General features: G+C 45.5%; 1 protein-coding gene across 2 annotated transcripts in view; it reads left to right on the forward strand.

Annotated features, from left to right (window-relative positions):
- Window positions 1-15,443, forward strand: part of galnt2 (UDP-N-acetyl-alpha-D-galactosamine:polypeptide N-acetylgalactosaminyltransferase 2) — a 98,742-nt gene that overhangs the window by 61,857 nt on the left and 21,442 nt on the right. The window lies entirely within an intron of this gene.

Genomic DNA, 15,443 nt, shown 5'->3' on the forward strand with positions numbered 1-15,443 from the left:
ATCTTACCCCTCAATCCTGACTAGTCTCCCAGTCCCTGCCGCTGAAAAACATCCCCAGAGCATGATGCTGCCACCACCATGCTTCACCGTAGGGATGGTGCCAGGTTTCCTCCAGACGTGACGCCTGGCATTCAGGCCAAAGCGTTCAATCTCGGTTTCATCAGACCAGAGAATCTTGTTTCTCATGGCCTGAGAGTCCTTTAGGTGCCTTTTTGGCAAACTCCAAGCGGGCTGTCATGTGCCTTTTACTCAGGAATGGCTTCTGTCCATAAAGGCCTGATTGGTGGAGTGCTGCAGAGATGGTTGTCCTTCTGGAAGGTTCTCCCATCTCCACAGAGGAACTCTGGAGCTCTGTCAGAGTGACCATCAGGTTCTTGGTCACCTCCCTGACCAAGGCCCTTATCCGCCGATAAGTTGCTCAGTTTGGCCCGGACAGCCAGCTCTAGGAAGAGTCTTGATGGTTCCAAACTTCTTCAATTTTAAGAATGATGGAGGCCAGTGTTCTTGGGGACCTTTAATGCTGCAGAAATGTTTTGGTACCCTTCCCCAGATCTGTGCCTCGACAATCCTGTCTCAGCGCTCTACGGACAATTCCTTCGACCTCATGGCATGGTTTTTGCTCTGACATGCATTTTCACTGTGGGACCTTATATAGACAGGTGTGTGCCTTTCCAAATCATGTCCAATCAATTGAATTTACCACATTGGTGGACTCCAATCAAGTTGTAGAAACATCTAAAGGATGATCAATGGAAACAGGATACACCTGAGCTCAATTTCGAGTCTCATATCAAAGGTTCTGAATACTTATGTAAAGAAGGTATTTCTATTTTTTATTTTAAATATATTTGCTAAAATCTCAAAAAATCTATTTTCACTTTGTCATTATGGGGTGTTGTGTGTAGATGTATTAGTTTAAAAAAAGTTTTTTAAAATCAATTTTAGAATAAGGCTGTAACATAACAATGTGGAAAAAGTCAAGGGGTCTGAATACTTTCCGAATGCTTAGTGAATTTATTTCAATTGGCTGATTTCCTTTATATGAACTGTAACTCAGTCAAATTGTTGTATGTCGTGTTTATATTTGTGACTCATTTCAGGAAACTAGGCGTATGTCGCGCGTCACTACTTCACAGGAGAGGCATTTGAAAGTAAACATTCATTTTTGATCAAAATGCAGGCTGGTACTCTAGCTAACGTTACTTGTATGATCTGTGTAGTAATATTATTTGTATCTCAGAACCATTTGCATTGCTAGTTATAGCCCAATGTTAGCTAGCTAGCTAACATTGAACCTAGTTGATTTGATATAGTGTGTGTTTACCAGAGATGGTAATGTGAAGAACAACATGACCTGCACCAAAGTCGGTAGAATGTCCTGCTTATATTTCGTTACAGTCACAACCGTGAACTATTTTCTGTAATTACTGTAGCTCACCATTAACTTGTAAATAAGGATCTTGTTGTGAGTTTATTTTCCTGTGATAATTAAGAAAAATTAGCTAAAGTTAAGACGTTGTCAGCTATGATATGGTCATTATTTGAACTGGCTAGCCAGCTAACTGAATGTTAGCTAGCTAACCTACAAGCTAGAAATTAACCAAAACATTGTTTAGAAAGTAGCTTTTAGTTGCCTGGTTAAAGAATGGGTTAAAATACACCAGTTATGCTATTTTGGACCACCAGGCTGCTAATGTCATGCAGCCTGTCATTTTTGTTTTTATACTTTTTCATAACGACAACGACAAGTTTGATATTGGACGACAATAGAATGTTCATGACGTCACTGCAACAACTGTCTACAGATAGACGTAGCATAAACCAGCCTTTAGTCTTAATCTTTGGTTGTTTAGTACACTACCGTACTCACTCTGTTTAGCACATGGCCTCACGTGAATCCTTAAAGAGATGGGTGGGGCTAAGGCTTAAGAGGGTGTGAAAGATGCTGAATTGGTGTAGACGAAGAGCTCTCCAGTAGGTGTAACAAAACATTCAAGGGCCATTTTCTCAAAAGTGGGGTTACAAGTTTATCAACATTCATTCCTCCTCCACCAAACTTTACAGTTGGCACTAAACATTCGGGCAGGTAGCGTTCTCCTGGCATCCACCAAACCCAGATTCGTCCGTCTAACTGAAAGATGATGAAGCGTGATTCATCACTCCAGAGAACTCGTTACACTCATCATTTGCTGCTGCTATCCTGTTCTTTATTATCTATCCTGACACCTAGTCACTTTACCCTGCCTTCATGTCCATACACTATATGGCCAAAAGTATGTGGAAACTCACTACCGAGTTCCAAACTGCCTCTGGAAGCAACGTCAGCACAATAACTGTTCGTCGGGAACTTCATAAAATGGGTTTCCATGGCTGAACAGCCGCACACAAGCCTAAGATCACCATGCACAATGCCAAGCATCGGCTGGAGTGGTGTAAAGCTCGCTGCCATTGGACTCTGGAGCAGTGGAAACGCATTCTCTGGAGTGATGAATCACGCTTCACCATCTGGCAGTCCGACAAATTAATCTGTGTTTGGCGATGCCAGGAGAACGCTGCTTGCCCAAATGCATAGTGCCAACTGTAAAATTTGGTGGAGGAGGAATAATGGTCTGGGGCTTTTTTTCATGGTTCAGGCTAGGCCCCTTAGTTCCAGTGAAGGGAAATCTTAATGCTACAGCATACAATTACATTCTAGACGATTCTGTGCTTCCAACTTTGTGGCAACAGTTTGGGGAAGGCCCTTTCCTGTTTCAGCATCAAATCAAATCAAATGTTATTGGTCACATGCGCCGAATACAACAGGTGCAGACATTACAGTGAAATGCTTACTTACAGCCCTTAACCAACAGTGCATTTATTTTAAACAAAAAAAGTAAAATAAAACAACAACAAAAAGTGTTGAGAAAAAAAAGAGCAGAAGTAAAATAAAGTGACAGTAGGGAGGCTATATATACAGGGGGGTACCGTTGCAGAGTCAATGTGCGGGGGCACCGGCTAGTTGAGGTAGTTGAGGTAATATGTACATGTGGGTAGAGTTAAAGTGACTATGCATAAATACTTAACAGAGTAGCAGCAGCGTAGAAAGGATGGGGTGGGGGGCAGTGCAAATAGTCCGGGTAGCCATGATTAGCTGTTCAGGAGTCTTATGGCTTGGGGGTAGAAGCTGTTGAGAAGTCTTTGGACCTAGACTTGGCACTCCGGTACCGCTTGCCGTGCGGTAGCAGAGAGAACAGTCTATGACTAGGGTGGCTGGAGTCTTTGACAATTTTGAGGGCCTTCCTCTGACACCGCCTGGTATAGAGGTCCTGGATGGCAGGAAGCTTTGCCCCAGTGATGTACTGGGCCGTACGCACTACCCTCTGTAGTGCCTTGCGGTCGGAGGCCAAGCAGTTGCCATACCAGGCGGTGATGCAACCAGTCAGGATGCTCTCGATGGTGCAGCTGTAGAATTTTTTTGAGGATCTGAGGACCCATGCCAAATCTTTTCAGTCTCCTGAGGGGGAATAGGCTTTGTCGTGCCCTCTTCACGACTGTCTTGGTGTGTTTGGACCATGATAGTTCGTTGGTGATGTGGACACCAAGGAACTTGAAGCTCTCAACCTGTTCCACTACAGCCCCGTCGATGAGAATGGGGGCGTGCTCAGTCCTCTTTTTTTTCCCTGTAGTCCACAATCATCTCCTTTGTCTTGGTCACGTTGAGGGAGAGGTTGTTGTCCTGGCACCACACGGCCAGATCTCTGACCTCCTCCCTATAGGCTGTCTCATCGTTGTTGGTGATCAGGCCTACCACTGTTGTCGTCGGCAAACTTAATGACAATGCCCCCGTGCACAAAGCGAGGACCATACAGGAAAGGTTTGTCGAGATCGGTGTGGAAGAACTGTCCTGCACAGAGCCCTGACCTCAACCCTATCGAACACCTTTGGGATGAATTGGAATGCCGACTGCGAGCCAGGCCTATTCGCCCAACATCAGTGCCCGACCTCACTAATGCTCTTGTGGCTGAATGGAAGCAAGTACCTGCAGCAATGTTCCAACATCTAGTGGAAAGCCTTCTGTGTAGCTCAGTTGGTAGAGCATGGTGCTTGCAACGCCAGGGTTGTGGGTTCGATTCCCACGGGGGGGCAGTATGTACGTCGCTCTGGATAAGAGCGTCTGCTAAATGACTAAAATGTCAAATGTAAAAGAGTGGAGGCTGTTATTGCAGCAAAGGGTGACCAACTCCATATTAATGCCCATGATGGTCGACAAGCAGGTGTCCACATTATTTTAATTTTTTTACTGCTACAGTCGAGATGAAGAGAAAACAAGTTGTTTATTTTTGCCTCAAGGTTGTCTTAAATTAATTCAGTTCTGCTCTGAACTTCATTAGGTCAATGGGAAGTCCTAACGAATTTGGTTGTTTCTTAAAATCAATTCTACATAGAGGTTTATGATTGTGTTGTGTAACACTGTCATTATTTCTCTGAATTATGTTGCTTAGTGTGTGTGTGTGTGTGTGTGCGCGTGTGCTCGTGCACACACGCGTGCATGTCTGGATGAAAGTGTTGTGGAGGTCACAGCCTAGCGGCTCCATTCTCTTCAGAGAAGCTAATTATACTGATGACGGCTCTATCCTCTGCTGCAGGTCCTGTTCTCTCCCTCTTAACTTCTTCTGTACAGAACATGCTTCATTTGACTTTGATTGAGAATGATGCTCACAGTCCCTGCAGGAATGTCTTTCTCCACTAATGGTGGTTTTAATTATTATGATGCTGCTAGCTGTTTCTCTGACCGCAGCTGTGTGCTTTGTGCTTTTGATACAGTACTGTAGTGTACAGTGTATTATGTGCTGTGAGTGAGTTTCCTCTTGGATCAAGATGAGAAGACCACTCAGTTTGAGTCATCATTCTATGCTTTGTACCAGTTTTCTTACTTATTGTCAATGCTATTATATGCAGTGTTTTGATATGTGAGGAATCTGCTGCACAGCACACCAGCCCACAGACACAATTAGCCTCCGTCTGCCTCCACTATGGCTGCGCTGCTCAAGAGGTGCGATGGAACCTTCCTCTTTCGTTATAAGGCTTCATTGATGGCCTGTACAGTGTATACAGTGCATTCGGAAAGTATTCAGACCCCTTGACTTTTTCCACATTTTCTTACATTACAGCCTTATTCTAAAATTGATTAAATAAAACATTTTCTGATCAATCTACACACAATACCTCAAAATGACAAAGTGAAAACAGGTTTTTAGAAATGGTTGCACATTTTTTTTAAATAAAATACAGAAATACCTAATTTACATATATATTCAGACCTTTTGCTATGAGACTCAAAATTGAGCTCAGGTTCATCCTGTTTCCATTGATCATCCTTGAGATGTTTCTACGACTTGATTGGAGTCCACCAATGTGGTAAATTCAATTCATTGGACATGATTTGGAAAGACACACACCTATCTATATAAGGTCCCACAGTTGACAGTGCATGTCAGAGAAAAAACCAAGCCATGAGGTCGAAGGAATTGTCCGTAGAGCTCCGAGACAGGATTGTGTCGAGGCTCAGATCTGGGGAAGGGTACCAAAAAATGTCTGCAGAATTGAAGGTCCCCAAGAACACAGTGGCCTCCATCATTCTTAAATTGAAGAAGTTTGCAACCACCAAGACTCTTCCTAGAGCTGGCCGCCCGGCCAAACTGAGCAATTGGGGGAGAAGGGCCTTGGTCAGGGAGGTGACCAAGAACCTGATGGTCACTCTGACAGAGCTCCAGAGTTCCTCTGTGGAGATGGGAGAACCTTCCAGAAGGACAACCATCTCTGCAGCACTCCACCAATCAGGCCTTTATGGTAGAGTGACCAGACGGAACCCATTCCTCAGTAAAACGCACATGACAGCCCGCTTGGAGTTCGCCAAAAGGTACTTAAAGGACTCTCAGACCATGAGAAACATTCTCTGGTCTGATGAGACCAAGATTGAACTCTTTGGCCTGAATGCCAAGCGTCACGTCTGGAGGAAACCTGGCACCATCCCTACGGTGAAGCATGGTGGTGACAGCATCCTGCGGTGGGGATGTTTTTCAGCGGCAGGGACTGGGAGACTAGTCAGGATTGAGGGGAAGATGAAAGGGGCAAAGTACAGAGAGATCCTTGATGAAAACCTGCTCCAGAGCGCTCAGGACCTCAGACTGGGGCGAAGGTTCACCTTCCAACAGGACAACGACCCTAAGCACACAGCCAAGACAACGCAGGAGTGACTTCGGGACAAGTCTCTGAATGTCGTTGAGTGGCCCAGCCAGAGCCTGGACTTGAACCTGTTCGAACGTCTCTGGAGAGACCTGAAAGTAGCTGTGCAGCGATGCTCCCCCTTCAAGTCTTGCCATAGATTTTCAAGCCAAAACTGTAACTAGGCCACTCAGGAACATTCAATGTTGTCTTGGTAAGCAACTCCAGTGTATATTTGACCTTGTGTTTTAGGTTATTGTCCTGCTGAAAGGTGAATTTGTCTCCCAGTGTCTGTTGGAAAGCCGACTGAACCAAGTTTTCCTGTAGGAATTTGCCTATGCTTAGCTCTATTCCGTTTATTCTTATAAAAAAGAAAAACTCCCTAATCCTTGCTGATGACAAGCATACCCATAACATGCCCCAAACATAACGCTTTGTATTCAGGACATAAAGTTAATTTCTTTGCCATATGTTTTGCTGTGTTACTTTAGTGCCTTATTGCAAACAGGATGCATGTTTTACAACATTTGTTATTCTTTCTCCCATTACAGCCATTAAACTCTGCAACTGTTTAAAAGTCACCATTGGCCTCATGGTAAAATCCCTGAGCAGTTTCCTTCCTATCCGGCAACTGAGTTAGGAAGGGCTCCTGTATCTATGTAGTGACTGGTTGTATTGATACACCATCCAAAGTGTTATTAATAACTTCTCCATGCTTAAAGGGATATTCAATGTCTACTTTTTACTTATTTTTACCCATCTACCAATTCAGTGGCTTGCGAAAGTGTTCACCCCCCTTGGCATTTTTCCTATTTTGTTGCCTTACAACCTGAAATTAAAATATATTTTTTGGGGGGGTTGTATCATTACACAACATGCCTACCACTTTAAAGATGCAAAATATTTTTTATTGTGAAACAAATAAGAAATAAGACAAAAAACAGGAAACTTGAGTGTGCATAACTATTCTTTTTTTTTTTTATAACCCAACCCTGATCTGCACTTCTCCACAACTTTGTCCCTGACCTGTTTGGAGAGATCCTTGGTCTTCATGGTGCCACTTGCTTGGTGGTGCCCCTTGCTTAGTGGTGTTGCAGACTCTGGGGCCTTTTAGAGCAGGTGTGTATATATACTGAGATCATGTGACACACAGGTGGGCTTTATTTAACTAATTATGTTTTTATAATTTTTTTTTATTATGTGACTTCTGAAGGTAATTGGTTGCACCAGATCTTATTTAGGGGCTTCATTAGCAAAGGGGGTGAATACATACAGTGGGGAGAACAAGTATTTGATACACTGCCGATTTTGGAGGTTTTCCTACTTACAAAGCATGTAGTGGTCTGTAATTTTTATCATAGGTACACTTCAACTGTGAGAGACGGAATCTAAAACAAATATCAAAAAAATCACATTGTATGATTTTTAAATAATTAATTTGCATTTTATTGCATGACATAAGTATTTGATCACCTACCAACCAGTAAGAATTCCGGCTCTCACAGACCTGTTAGTTTTTCTTTAAGAAGCCCTCCTGTTCTCCACTCATTACCTGTATTAACTGCACCTGTTTGAACTCGTTACCTGTATAAAAGACACCTGTCCACACACTCAAACAGACTCCAACCTCTCCACAATGGCCAAGACCAGAGAGCTGTGTAAGGACATCAGAGATAAAATTGTAGACCTGCACAAGGCTGGGATGGGCTACAGGACAATAGGCAAGCAGCTTGGTGAGAAGGCAACAACTGTTGGCACAATTATTAGAAAATGGAAGAAGTTCAAGATGACGGTCAATCACCCTCGGTCTGGAACTCATGAGGAAGGTGAGGGATCAGCCCAGAACTACACGGCAGGACCTGGTCAATGACCTGAAGAGAGCTGGGACCACAGTCTCAAAGAAAATCATTAGTAACACACTACACCGTCATGGATTAAAATCCTGCAGCGCACGCAAGGTCCCCCTGCTCAAGCCAGCGCATGTCCAGGCCCGTCTGAAGTTTGCCAATGACCATCTGGATGATCCAGTGGAGGAATGGGAGTAGGTCTTGTGGTCCGATGAGAAGATGAGAAAATATAGCTTTTTGGTCTAAACTCCACTCGCCGTGTTTGGAGGAAGAAGGATGAGTACAACCCCAAGAACACCATCCCAACCGTGAAGAATGGAGGTGGAAACCTCATTCTTTGGGGATGCTTTTCTGCAAAGGGGACAGGACGACTGCACCGTATTGAGGGGAGGATGGATGGGGCCATGTATCGCGAGATCTTGGCCAACAACCTCCTTCTCTCAGTAAGAGCATTGAAGATGGGTCGTGGCTGGATCTTCCAGCATGACAACGACCCGAAACACACAGCCAGGGCAACTAAGGAGTGGCTCCGTAAGAAGCATCTCAAGGTCCTGGAGTGGCCTAGCCAGTCTCCAGACCTGAACCCAATAGAAAATCTTTGGAGGGAGCTTCAAGTCGGTATTGCCCAGCGACAGCCCCGAAACCTGAAGGATCTGGAGAAGGTCTGTATGGAGGAGTGGGCCAAAATCCCTGCTGCAGTGTGTGCAAACCTGGTCAAGAACTACAGGAAACGTATGATCTCTGTAATTGCAAACACAGGTTTCTGTACCAAATATTAAGTTCTGCTTTTCTGATGTATCAAATACTTATGTCATGCAATAAAATGCAAATGAGTTACTTAAAAATCATACAATGTGATTTTCTAGATTCCGTCTCTCACAGTTGAAGTGTACCTATGATAAAAATTACAGACCTCTACATGCTTTGTAAGTAGGAAAACCTGCAAAATCGGCAGTGTATCAAATACTTGTTCTCCCCACTGTATGCACGCACCACTTTTCTGTTATTTATTTGTTTTACTTTTTTGAAACAAGTTATTTTTTTCATTCCACATCACCAATTTCGACTATTTTGTGTATGTCCATTACATGAAATCCCCAAAAAATCTATTTAAATTATAGGTTGTAATGCAACAAAATAGGAAAAACGCCAAGGGGGGATGAATACTTTTGAAAGGCACTGTAGGTGCCTTTCTTTGCGAGCCATTGGAAAACCTTCCTGGTCTTTGTAGTTGAATCTGTGTTTGAAATTCAATGCTCTGCTGAGGGACCTTACATATAATTGTATATGTGGGGTACAGAGATGAGGTAGTCATACAAAAATCATGTTAAGCACTATTATTGCACACAGAGTCCATGCAACTTATTATGTGACTTGTTAAGCAACATTTTTACACCTGAACTTATTTAGACTTCCCATAACAAAGGGGTTGAATACTTATTGACTGAAGACATTTCAGCTTTTAATTTTAAATTAATTTCTAAACATTTCTAAAAACATAATTCCACTTTTACGGTATGTGGTATTGTGTGTGTGTGTGTAGGCCAGTGACCAGTAGACACTCTGAGATCCTGTTCAGATTGCTATTATATATGAATAGATTCCTATTACCCAAGAGCAACTTTTTAAACATCTTTCACCCTTACTGACATGTTTCAAAGCTTTTTGGCAAGTAAACACAGCCAGAGGAGGAATGTTGCAGCCGAGGAGAGATGGATGGATGAACTGTTGAACTTTCACATCAACAAGTAAATGCAATAAAGGAGACACATAACCTGTTCTTAACTGGTATCTGAGGGCAGGATCACGGATCTGGGCAAGAACCAGTTCCTCAGTTCTGATAAAGTAAAGTAAAACAACTGTAATAAGGGATCGTTATATACAGTTGAAGTCGAAAGTTTACATACACTTAGGTTGGAGTCATTAAAGCTATTTTTTCAACCACTCCACAAATTTCTTGTTAAGAAACTATAGTTTTGGAAAGTTGGTTAGGACATCTACTTTGTGCATGACACAAGTAATTTTTCAAACAATTGTTTAAAGACAGATTATTTCATTTATAATTCACTGTATCACAATTCCAGTGGGTCAGAAGTTTACATACACTAAGTTGACTGTGCCTTTAAACAACTTGGAAAATTCCAGAAAATTATAATGGCTTTAGAAGCTTCTGATAGGCTAATTGACATCATTTGAGTCAATTGGAGGTGTACCTGTGGATGTATTTCAAAGCCTACCTTCAAACTCAGTGCCTCTTTGCTTGACATCATGGGGAAATAAAAAGAAATCAGCCAAGACCTCAGAAAAAAATTGTAGACCTCCACAAGTCTGGTTCATCCTTGGGAGCAATTTCCAAACGCCTGAAGGTACCACGTTCATCTGTACAAACAATAGTACGCAAGTATAAACACCATGGGACCATGCAGCCGTCATACCGCTGTCACGATCGTTGTAAGAGGCAGACCAAGGCGCAGCGTGATAGGCTTACATCTTTTAATAGGTACTTTACACCAAACAACAAAACATCAAAACGATACGTAAAGTCTAAAGGTTCACCAACACAAACCTATACAGAACAAGATCCCACAATCAACTGTGCAAAACAGGCTGCCTAAGTATAATTCCCAATCAGAGACAACGAGCAACAGCTGCCTCTGATCGGGAACCACCCTGGCCAACATAGATCTAAACGATCTAGACAGAAAACAAGGACAACTAAACATAGGAACTAACACCCTGGCTCAACATTAAAGAGTCCCCAGAGCCAGGGCGTGACAGTACCCCCCCCCCCCCCAAAGGCGCGGACTGCGACCGCGCCAACCAAACACCACAGGGGAGGGGCCAGGTGGGCATTCCGCCTCGGAGGCTCCGGGCGTGACCACCACTCTCTCTCTCACCCTCGTGGTCTGGCCCTGCTGGCCGGAGCTGGATTGAACACCGGTGGAGCGGATTGCTCTGGCTCCGGCGTGGAGCAGCTGACCGGTGCCGGACCAGGCACAGGTGGAACAGGCACGGACCGTGCTGGACTGACGATGCGCACCACTGGCTTGGTGCGGGAACGGGCCGGCCCGGGCTGACGACGTGCACCACTGGCTTGGTGCGGGGAGCAGGAACGGGCCGGACCGGGCTGACGACGTGCACCACTGGCTTGGTGCGGGGAGCAGGAACAGGCCGAACCGGGCTGGCGACGCGCACCACTGGCTTGGTGCGGGGAGCAGGAACAGGCCGGACCGGGCTGGCGACGCGCACCACAGGCTTGGTGCGGGGAGCAGGAACGGGCCGGACCGGGCTGACGACGCGCACCACTGGATTGGTGCGGGGAGCAGGAACAGGCCGGACCGGGCTGGCGACGCGCACCCCTGGCCTGGTGCGGGGAGCAGGAACAGGCTGGACCGGGCTGGCGACGCGCACCACAGGCTTGGTGCGGGGAGCAGGAACAGGCCAGACCGGGCTGGCGATGCGCACCACAGGCTTGGTGCGGGGAGCAGGAACAGGCTGGACCGGGCTGGCGACGCGCACCACAGGCTTGGTGCGGGGAGCAGGAACAGGCCGAACCGGGCTGGCGACGCCGCACCACTGGCTTCGGTGCGGGAGCAGGAACAGGCCGGACCGGGCTGGCGACGCCGCACCACAGGCTTGGTGCGGGGAGCAGGAACGGGCCGGACCGGGCTGACGACGCGCACCACTGGATTGGTGCGGGAGGCAGGAACAGGCCGGACCGGGCTGGCGACGCGCACCCCTGGCCTGGTGCGGGAGCAGGAACAGGCTGGACCGGGCTGGCGACGCGCACCACAGGCTTGGTGCGGGAGCAGGAACAGGCCAGACCGGGCTGGCGATGCGCACCACAGGCTTGGTGCGGGGAGCAGGAACAGGCTGGACCCGGGCTGGCGACGCGCACCACAGGCTTGGTGCGGGGAGCAGGAACAGGCCGGACCGGGCTGGCGACGCGCACCACAGGCTTGGTGCGGGGAGCAGGAACAGGCTGGACCGGGCTGGCGACGCGCACCACAGGCTTGGTGCGTGGAGCAGGAACAGGCCGGACCGGGCTGGCGACGCGCACCTCAGGCTTGGTGCGTGGAGCAGGAACAGGCCGGACCGGGCTGGCGACGCGCACCACAGGCTTGGTGCGAGGGACAGGAACAGGCCGGACCGTACTTGGAACACACACCACTGGCCTTGTGCGGGGATCAGGAACGGGCCGGACCGGACTGGTAACACACCCCAGTACCTCTCGCCGTGCCTCTACACTCTCCTTCCCCCTCATGACCAATGGCCCCCGTAACCTGGTGGCCTCCTCTCCTAGTCCGCAAACTCGCCCTGTAGCTGCCTCCAGCAGCCCCGTCGTTCATGCCGTGTGCCCCCCCCAAAAAATTACTTGGGGTTGCCTCTCGCCTGTCCGACGACGGCCCGGTTGGCGCCGCTTCTCCTCTCCTGCCTGGGCATCCTCCCTCATCGCCCTCCGGTAGCGGACGGCCTCCTCCTCTGTGATTCTCCCCCAACCGAGGAGGACATCTACCAGAGTAACCTCCTGTTCCATACCCAGCGTTTGCTCCTGCACACGCTGCTTGGTCCTATTTTGGTGGGATCTTCTGTCACGATCGTTGTAAGAGGCAGACCAAGGCGCAGCGTGATAGGCGTACATCTTTTAATAGGTACTTTACACCAAACAACAAAACGATACATGAAGTCTAAAGGTTCACCAACACAAACCTATACAGAACAAGATCCCACAATCAACTGTGCAAAACAGGCTGCCTAAGTATGGTTCCCAATCAGAGACAACGAGCAACAGCTGCCTCTGATCGGGAACCACCCTGGCCAACATAGATCTAAACGATCTAGACAGAAAACAAGGACAACTAAACATAGGAACTAACACCCTGGCTCAACATTAAAGAGTCCCCAGAGCCAGGGCGTGACAACCGCTCAGGAAGGAGACGTGTTCTGTCTCCTAGAGATGAACGTACTTTGGTGCGAAAAGTGCAAATCAATCCCAGAACAACAGCAAAGGACCTTGTGAAGATGCTGTAGGAAACAGGTACAAAAGTATCGATATCCACAGTAAAACAAGTCCTATATCGACATAACCTGAAAGGCTGCTCAGCAAGGAAGAAGCCACTGCTCCAAAACCACCATAAAAAAGACAGACTATGGTTTGCAACTGCACATGGGGACAAAGATCGTACTTTTTTGAGAAATGTCCTCTGGTCTGATGAAACAAAAATAGAACTGTTTGGCCATAATGACCATCGTTATGTTTGGAGGAAAAAGGGGGTTGCTTTCAAGCCGAAGAACACCATCCCAACCGTGAAGCACGGGGGTGGCAGCATCATGCTGTGGGGGTGCTTTACTGCAGGAGGGACTGGTGCACTTCACAAAATAGATGGCATCATGAGGAAGGAACATTATGTGGATATATTGAAGCAACATCTCAAGACATCAGTCAGGAAGTTAAAGCTAGGTCGCAAATGGGTCTTCCAAAGTTGTGGCAAAATGGCTTAAGGGCAAGAAAGTCAAGGTATTGGAGTGGCCATCACAAAGCCCTGACCTCAATCCTATAGAAAATGTGTGGGCAGAACTGAAAAAGCATGTGCGAGCAAGGAGGCCTACAAACCTGACTCAGTTACACCAGCTCTGTCAGGAGGAATGGGCCAAAATTCACCCAACTTATTGTGGGAGCTTGTGGAAGGCTACCCAAAATGTTTGACCCAAGTTAAACAATTTAAAGGCAATGCTACCAAATACTAATTGAGTGTATGTAAACCTCTGACCCACTGGGAATGTGATGAAAGAAATAAAAGCTGAAATAAATCATTCTCTCTACTATTATTCTGACATTTCACATTCTTAAAATAAAGTGGTGATCCTAACTGACCTAAGACAGGGAATTATTACTAGGATTAAATGTCAGGAATTGTGAAAAACTGAGTTTAAATGTATTTGGCTAAGGTGTATGTAAACTTCCGACTTCAACTGTATGTTTCGGAATATACTGCAGCCTATCATGGGTCTTCAGGAATGGCAGTGGGCGTGGAGGATTTGATTTCCTCTTTAGAAGTGTAGAACATTATTACCACCATACCATACACAGACTTAACTGCTGCTATTAGCTAAATTAACAAGTGACCTAATAACGTAATGAGGGTTATGTATGTGACGATATTTTATATAAAAAAAACAGATGACAAAAAGAGATGTTGTGCTCGTGCTACTGCCCATCTATTTAGATCAAGCTCCAGAACATGACGCGAGACTGAACCATTTAATAGATTGCAACATTAATTTAATAAAATAATAATCTGTTGCTCATGTTAATCATGGAAATGACAAGGTCATCTGCTTTCCCTTTTTAAGCTTAGCTAGTTATAATGCCCCCGGCATGCAATTCACCATTACATTTCTGTGGTACAATTAGCATCAGTGACAGATTATTCTCATACCCTCCTAATTATCATGCTGAAGACAGGCTGCCAGAGCTCAATGAGATGAATTGCTCATGGTCTTTTTTCTCTCCGTGCCCCCACAGTCTGACAGATAATGTAATCGAATGCTGCCATATGTTTTAGAGGCTACATTCTCATAACAGTGCATTAGTTTTTAGCTGCACTGTGGGAACATATTTTGTTTTCATACGTTGTTGTGACAAGCATTACAATTAAATATGGCAGTTAAAAAATATACAGTACCAGTCAAAAGCTTGGACACACCTACTCATTCCAGGGTCTTTCTTTATTTGTACTATTTTCTACATTGTAGAATAATACTGAAGACATCAAAACTATGAAATAACACATACGGAATCATGTAGTAACCAAAAAAGTGTTAAACAAATCAAAATATATATTTTATATTTGCGTTTCTTCAAAGTAGCCACCGTTTGGAAAAGCATTCCAGGTGACTACCTCATGAAGCTGGTTGAGAGAATGCAATGATGTCATCAAGGCAAATGGTGGCTACTTTGAAGAATCTAAAATATAAAATATATTTTGATTTGTTTAACACTTTTGGTTACTACATGATTCCATATGTGTTATTTCATAGTTTTGATGTCTTCACTATTATTCTACAAGGTAGAAAATATTAAAAATAAAGAAAAACCCTTGAATGAGTAGGTGTGTCCAAACTTTTGACTGGTACTGTATATCTTTTTATGTATAATAATCTGACTAGGCTGTGTGAGTGTGCGCTCCTGCGAGAGAGAGCGAAAGAGACACAGACAGTTTGTAATGCAGGCTCTTATTACAGTTCGGGAATGTCTCTCAAATCATCTTTTAAGCTCTGGAATGTGCAAACTAAACACGATGCTCGCTTGTGATGAAGTGCTAGCAGCTGTTTTTTTGCCCAGTAAGAGGGAAAGAGGTTAGAATATCTTAATTTACTGTGCTGCTGTCC

This window comes from Coregonus clupeaformis, chromosome 31 (genome assembly GCF_020615455.1).
Source record: "Coregonus clupeaformis isolate EN_2021a chromosome 31, ASM2061545v1, whole genome shotgun sequence".
In the NCBI taxonomy this organism is placed as follows: domain Eukaryota; kingdom Metazoa; phylum Chordata; class Actinopteri; order Salmoniformes; family Salmonidae; genus Coregonus; species Coregonus clupeaformis.